Raw genomic sequence first — 8,378 nt, forward strand, 5'->3', positions numbered from 1 at the left:
CATGGATGTCAAGAAGCAATATGGCAGCAGGAAAGATAGCAGGAACAGTAGCAACCTCCTGATCCCTGCAGCCTAGCTTCAGCAGATGGCCTTCCTCGCCTTCCAGGACATGCCAGAGGACCCCTTGGGATGCCAGTTTGGCGATGTGGATCTGAGAGTTTTTCCTGGAGGCCCAGCCTAGGTTTCAGCTCTAACAATACTGTATATGATAGCAGGAGGGCATAATAAAGAAGGAGCCATTCCTGGACATCAGAATACAACTGCTAACCCCGGTCCTAGACTTCTGTGCAAGGCTACCAGCTACCATCACCCAGTGCTTTGGCCACACTGTCAATAAAGCGGGCATAGGGACTCAGGAGCAGAGCAATGATCCTTTCCTATAGGGTGAACCTGGAGACTCAGGATGACTTGGCTCGGTTCCACTGGGGTCTCTATGTAAAGTTCCTAAATGTTGACGTTCTGAAGATGTCATCATACTGCCCTAGCCCATCTGGGAGCCAGCCTTCATTTTGAAAGGGGAGTGGGGAGCTGAAGAGGGTAGAGGGTGAAGAGCACTTGACTTGGAGTTATGGACCTGTTCGAACCCTGGTTCTGCCATTTACTCGCTATGTGGTTCCTGCCCATTGGTTGGCATACTTCCTCATTTGTTGGTGAAGGAAGCACAGAAAATGAGAAAATAAAAATCTTGTGGTGAAGGTTATATGATTTGGGAGTACTGAATGGAAAGACAACGGGAAGGAGTTAACAGTACAGAGGTGAGAGGTAAGAGGTCTCCAAAATCTTACTTTTTTTTCCCACAGTCATTGCTCTAACCCTGGCACCCACCTGCCCACCTCTGCAACACACAGAATAGTAACACCCTGCCCAGATCTCAGCCAATGTTGTGGCTCCCACGGGGACACACGTGTCTGCCAGAGAGGAGGCTCTGTGCCTTGGAGGGAGGGCAGCTGGTATGATGTCTCCTAGATCAAATACGATGTGGTGTGTTTACCCCAGGGTATGGGGGGAGTGGGAAGGGGTGCATTTTGTCTTTGTTTTTCTCAATGTGCTCTCATCCACATATCCATTAATTTTAAGCGAGATTTATCTATTGGGAGGGCTGCAAGGTCCTCTCGATATGCTGGATCCCTCCCATTTATATATCTGACCGTGTAGTCCCAGAATCTCTCACTCTCCCAAGGACAGCACTGTATTTCCTAAAAGCTCTGTGATTCATACTTTGGAATGAGTTTCTCCACAAGACAGGCAGAAGAAGAAATGGAGGCAAAAAGCTAGTCTTACTCCAGAGCCCCATGTCAAATAAGGAAGTCATGGGTGAGAGCCATCAGGCCCGGGGAACACAGAGCTGATTCACTTTACCATCTTTTCAAAGGATGCTGATGGGCAAGGGTCAGAGCTGGGGGTTTGATCAGCAGGTTGGGGGTCGAGTGTCGACTTACTGTGCCTCCTGAGAACCTGACTCTGTTCACACTCTGTAGACTCTACTGCTTGAGTCCCCTGGTAATCATCCATGTGACATGGTTGGGACCCACTGCTCGGGGACAGTCCCCTGACTCCTGTTCTGTGGATGCCTGTCCCAACAGCCTTAGCAGCTGCCCCATGCACTTTCACTGATGAGACACAATGATGTCAGCTGCCCTCTCCCCACATCAGGGGCCACACTGTCCCTGCGCTGCTGCCATGCCTACTGCACTCAAGAGCCCATCCCCTAGTGAATGGCTCAAGGCTCCAGAATTGGTCGGGGGTGTGGCAGAGGAATGCCAAGGTCCCAGTGGAGGCAAAGCATTGGCTAAATTCTGGGTGAGAGGCGCCATGTCTGTGTGTTTGCATGGGTGGACCTGGGCCCGTCCAACTGCTCACACCCATAGTTCTTCCCTCTCCTCCCCTTTTTCCACAAATATACTCAATTCTCTTCTCCAAAATCCCCCTTCCCTGCTCAACACCTTAAGCTGTTGCCCTGTTTCTCCCTCCATCCTGAAGTCCTTTGAAAGAGTATCTCCCCTATCTTTCCATACTCACAATGCAGAGTCACTCCTGAAGCTTCTGCACGCCACTTTCTAAGCCCTGCGCTCTTCTAAAGGAGCTCTGGGAAAGGTCACCGAGGGCCTCAGTGCCAGATCAGCATGGTCCAGTCCTGACCTCTTGACCGCCGCCGCCTCTGGAATTCCTCCCTCACTTCCGGTCTCTTCTTGCACTTCCGGCCGTGCCCTCTGCCTCCTCCACCTTGTCTCTCCGCACCCTGTCCTCGGAGCTTTCTTTCCCTCCCTTTGGTTCTTTCTTCCGTCCCCACATTCCCGTCACCAGCCCTGGCTCTGTCTTAATCCCGACCGTTCCCCCGCACTCGAGCCCCACATTTTCCTGTGCCTCACAGACCGGCCATCTCACCTCTCCACCCGAACCGAAACTCAGAAGACGCATCCGTGTCCCAGGATTGCCATAAGTGAATACCGCACACGGGGTGGCCTAAAATAGCAGAACGATGCTCTCTCATGGTTCTGGAGGCGACAAGTCCAAGATCAAGATGTTGGCAAAGCCAGGCTCCCCCCAGGGCCGCTAAGGGAGGACCCTCCTCATCTCTTCCTAGCTTCTGGCCGCTCTGGGTTATGCTTGATGGTCTTTGGCTTGTAGCTGTATCACGCCAATCTCTGCCTCCACTTCTCATCTTAGCTTCTCCCTGTGTGTCTCCATGTCTACCGTCCAGATTTTCCTTTCCTTTTTTTTTTTTAAAGATTTTATTTATTTATTTGAGAGAGAGAGCAGGAGAGCGGGAGGGGTAAGAGGGAGAAGCAGACTCCATACTGAGTGGGGATCCTCATGCGAGACTTGGACTCCAGGATCATGACCTGAGCCACAGGCAGTTGCCTAACCAACTGAACCACCCAGGCGCCCCCAGATTTTCCTCTTCTTATAAAGAGACATGTCATGTTGGATTAGGGGCCCACACCACATCAGCATGCCGTCATCTTAACTTGATTATATCTGGCAAAGACCCTATTTCCAAATAAAGTCAAATTTTCAGGTTTTCAGCAGACGTGAATTTAGGAGGGACTTTATTCAACTCAATACAGTGAGGTAGAGAGGCAGGAGGTACAAGGGGAGGGGGGCAGGTGACCTGGGTTTCTGTCCTTTATAATGTCCTTGATGCCATTTCCTTTACCTGTGAAAGGAGGGGTTGGGATCAGTGGTGGGCAGGGCTCCCTCCAGCTCTATCTTTCTGATCAAAAACTGAATTCATAGGGCACCTGAGTGGCTCAGTCACTTCAGCACCTGTCTTTGGCTCAGGTCATAATCCCCGAGTCCTGGGATAGAGCCCCACATTGGGCTCCCTGTTCAGCGGGGAGTCTGCTTCTCCCCCTCCCTCTGCTCCTTCCCCAGTTCTTGCTCCTCACTCTCAAATAAATTTAAAAAAAATTTTTTTTCAGTTAAAAAAAGTTGAATTCATAATCTTTTCTTCTAAATGACAACTCCTTCTAATGCCATTTTACCTGTATTTTGCCAACCAAATGGCAAGCCTGGAGTCTTTCCTGATTCCTCTCTTTTTCTCCTTGTTTTAGTTGAAGTCAAATTAACATATTAGCTAATTTCAGGTATATGTTATAGTGATTTGATAATTTTATAGTTTATGAAATATCCTATTAGTTTCCTATTAGTTTCATGTGTATGTTATAGTGATTTGATAACTTTGTACTTTATGAAATAATCTCTGCAATGTCTAGCTATCATCGATCACCATATAAAGTTATTACAATATTACTGAGTATATTCCAAACGCTGTACATTATACCCCCATTACTTAATTATTTTATAACTGCAAGTTTGTACCTCTAATCCCCTTCACTAATTTTGCCTTCTCCCCACCCCCTTCCCACTATGGTAGCCAGCAGTTTGTTTCTTATATCTTTGAGTCTGTGTCTGTTTCTGTTTCTATGTTGTTTGTTTATTTTGCTTTTTATATTCCACATATAAGTGGCCTTTATTGTGTTGAGGTACATTCCTTCTCTACCCACTTTTTTGAGTTTATAATCATCATAAAATGATGTTGAATTTTGTCAAATGCTTTTTCGGCATCTATTGAGATGATCGTATGATGTTTATCCTTTGTTTTGCTAACGTGGTGCATCCCCTAGACAGATTTGTGGGTGTTGAACCATCCCTGGAATAAATTCCACTTGATCATGGTTATGCTCTTTTGATGTATTGTTGAATTCAGTTTGCTAATATTTTCTTGAGGATTTTTACATCTGTGTTCACCAAGAATATTGGCCTGTAATTTTCTTTTTTGTGTGTTATCTTTGGTTTTAGTATCAGAGTAATACTTGTCTTGAAAAATGAGTTTGGGAGCATACCCTCCTCTTTAATTTCTTGGGATAATTTGAGAAGGATATGTGCCAACTCTTCTGTAAATGTTTGGTAGAATTCACCTGGGAAGCCATATGGTTTTGGATTTTTGTTTTGGCGGAGTTTTAAAATTCCTGATTCAAGTTTATTACTTGTAATCAGTCTATTAAGATTTTCCATTTCTTTGTGATGCAGTATAAGAAAGTTATATGTTTCCAGGAATTTATCCTTTTTTTAGGTTTTCTAATTAGTCAGCATATCATGGTTCATAGCAGGCTATTATTTTTTGTATTTTTGTGGATTTCTTTGGACCCTCTCTGTTTCTTGATGAATCTGGCTAAATGTTTATCAATTTCTTTTTATCTTTTCAAAGAACCAGGTTTTAGTTTCATTGCTCTTTTTGATTTTTTCAGTCCATATTTCATTTATTTCCTCTCTAATCTTTATTATTTCCTTCCTTTTAATTTTGGGTTCTGTTTTTCTTCTTTTTCTACCCTTTACGTGTAAAATTAGGTTCTTTATTTGAAATTGTTCTTTCTTGAGGTAGGTCTGTATAACTATGAATTGCCCTCTTACAACTGGTTTTGCTGCATCCCAAAGATGTTGGAAAGTTGTGTTTCCATTTTCATTCATCTCAAGGTATTTTCTGCTTTCTTCTTTGCTTTCTTCACTGACCCACTGGTTGTTTAGTAACACTCCTCTCCTTTTCTCCCTCAAAGATCCTGTTAACCCTGTGGAGTTTTGGACTCTTAGAGAGCATCTCTTATAGCTATGGTGACTAGATAGTTTTTCATCCAAATTGGGACAATTTTTAAAAAGATTTTATTTATTTATATGATAGAGAGAGAGAGCCCGCCCAAGCAGGGAGAAGCAAACTCCTTGATGAGCAGGGAGCCTCATGTGGGACTCAATCCCAGGACCTTTGGATCATGACCTGAGCCTAAGGCAGACGCTTAACAGACTAAGCCACCCAGGTGATCCCAAATTGGGTTGATTTTTTAGAGTAAAAAGGAGGTGCTGTTAACAATTACACCAGGACAGAAAATATAAAGTGAGACTGTCCTAGGAAAAATCGGACATATGGTCACCCTACATATAGTCAGCCCTTGCTTTCCATCCCCAAACCTTCATTGACCTATAGCCCTATCCCTTCCTTATATCCTCTTGTAAGGGAGGGCTCTCCGTGTCTCCACTTGCTGAAATGGTACTCATTTCTTGCTCAGATAGCTTTGCTTTCATGAAGTCTTATCTGACCCGGAAGAAGGGAGCTGAACCCTGTCACACTTTCATGCTTCCTCCATGGCTTTTGCTACCTCTCATTTTGCACTACAGTTCTAGTAGCCATGTCTCAGCTCTCCCACTACAATCTAAGTTCCTTGAGGACGTAAGCTGAGTAAGCAATCCATATTTGTTAAAGGAGTCAGAGTTTCTTTCAAAAGAGCCCCATATTCTTACACAACATTAAAACACTGCAGACTCATGGTCTCCAGGAAATTAAAGCATGTCGCTCTTTAGATCCCAAGGCTCTGAATATAGTTTGTCAAAAAGAGAAAAAAGTGGCACTTTCTTTTCTTCCGAAGGACAAGTCACAAATGCTAACTTAGGTTGCTACTTTTCTTAGGAGCTCGGAGTTGCTACACCCAGGAACTGAAGAGACCTAGAAAGTGCTATAGTCTGTAAGTCTCATCTCACATGTCACAAAAGAGATCCAAAAGTTAAAGCAACTTGTCCAAAGACACAAAGTGGTTAATGGCAGAACTGAGTTCAAACCCCAGGTGTTTCATTCAATACTCTTTCACTCCACACCTTTGAAATAAACGTGAAGGCTGATAAGACTCCTTTATTGCTGCCATTAGTCGTATCTCAGATGGCTGCTGTATAAAAATCAATAGTCATCAATCCTCCATTCTGGCTAGGTTTGCCTGACACAGCATATTAGCACATGGCCACACTTACCAAATTCCACATGGGAGTTTTTTGGGTTTCTTTAATATTTATTCATTTATTTATTTGAGAGAGAGAGAGAGAGCACAAGTAGGCAGAGCATCAGGCAGAGGGAAAGGGAGAAACAGGCACTCCACTGAACAGGAAGTCCAATGCGGGGCTCGATCTCAGGACCCTGGGATCATGACCTGAGCCGAAAGCAAATGCTTAAGGACTGAACCACCCAGGTACCCCTCCACATGGGAGCTTTACAATGGGCTCTAGTTCTCATGAATGAGGGATGGTGATCTTTCAGGTGATATAGTGAGCATTTTCAAACATCTCAGATAGACTACTGAGCATAAAAGAAGTGCTCCTTAAGGGAATATAGGAGAAATAGAAAGCATGTGCTTTGTGGGGTGCCTGGGTGGTTCAGTCGGTTAGGCTTCTGCCTTCAGCTCAGGTCATGATCCCAGGGTCCTGGGACTGAGTCCCACATCCAGCTCCCTGCTCAGTGGGGAGTCTGCTTTTCCCTCTCCCTCTGCTGCTCCCCCCTACTCACGCTTTTCTCTCTCTCTCTTTCTCTCAAAAATGAATTTTAAAAATCTTAAAAAAAAAAAAAAGAAAGTAAGAAATCGTGTTCTTTGGAGACAGACCAGGATTAATTAAGCAAATACCTGCTGCTTCCAAGAATTGGGCTTGAGCAGAGCAGCTCTTTTGCACATTGGGGCACCAACATTGTGATTTTTCACTTGGGTTTCATATTTGTTTTCTCTGTCCATAGTCCCTGTTATGCATGGCGTGTCTCTCCAGACCTCCGGTCACGTGTCTTTCTGGTGCGGGCTCAGCTTCAGCTGCTGTTGAGGAATGATAGCAGAGCAATTGTGAATTAACAGGTGAAAGACACCCAAAGATGCCTTGGTCACTAGTGAACAAAGCAGGGGTTGGGTTAGCGCTTGCCAGTCTCTCCCATCAAGGAGAAGTATTAACCAAGGATCACCACTGGATTACACAACTCCATAGTCCCCTTCAGAAATGGAGAGAAGGAAGCGCCCCATGAGTACCCTCAGAGAATAGCCAGTCCAAACCCCTCAGCTACTATGTTGATAGGTGAACACCAATATCCAAGGCTCCTAAACTTGGCTTTCCTAGAATGGGCTGGAAGGCACCTTTCCCTAAAATACAGCTCCAGACTATGGGAAAATTCCATCACACACAAACTGTGAAGTCCGTAATTCCAGGGGTGCCGGGGCGGCTCAGTCAGTTAAGCATCTGTCCTTTGCTCAAGTCCTGACCCCCAGATCCTGGGATCGAGCCCCACGTCGGACTCCCTGCTCAGCAGGGGAGTTGGTTTCTCCCTCTCCCTCTGCTCCTGTGCTCTCTTGATCATTCTCTCTCTCTCAAATAAATAAAATCTATTTTTAAAAATTCCTTAATTCTGTTTGTTAATGACGTCTCCCTTGCTAACATCCTTCTCAAGTTAGCCCAAATGTAGTAATCCACAAAATTTTTCTCGGTAGTTTTTCCCAAGAAATCTGCCTAACCAGGACGGGTTATCAAAAGCCAAGGTATTTGGTCAACATAATCGGAAGGAGCATTTTTAGTCTGGTTTTGAAAAATAGCTAAACTGATACAACCAACCTGTAAAACTGTCTGACAGTATGTACTAAACCTGAACATACATATACATAACTTTTGACCCAACAATTCTTCTCATAATATATACCCAGCAAAAACCTACACTTGGTTCCCAAAATACCAACAAACACTTGGTTACAGGTACCATGTATATTTTGTACATTTACAAAAATGCTCATGGCAGCACAATTCACAACAGTCCCCAAATGGAAAAAACCCAGATGTCCATCAGTAGCTGAATGGGTAAATCAACTGTAGTATGTTCGCACAAGGGACTGTGAGCAGCGGTAAGAATGGATGATGCCCAGCTCGAGGAGACAACATGGATGAACCTCAGACAGGTAATACTGAACAAAAGAAGCCAGACACAAAATATAGACAAAGTAGAAATCTTTTTAGATAAAGCTCAAAGCAGTCAAAACCAATTGTGAATGTTAGCAATCAGCACAGTGGGGCGCCTGCGTGGCTCAGTCTGTTAG

This window comes from Meles meles, chromosome 2 (assembly GCF_922984935.1).
Source record: "Meles meles chromosome 2, mMelMel3.1 paternal haplotype, whole genome shotgun sequence".
NCBI lineage: Eukaryota > Metazoa > Chordata > Mammalia > Carnivora > Mustelidae > Meles > Meles meles.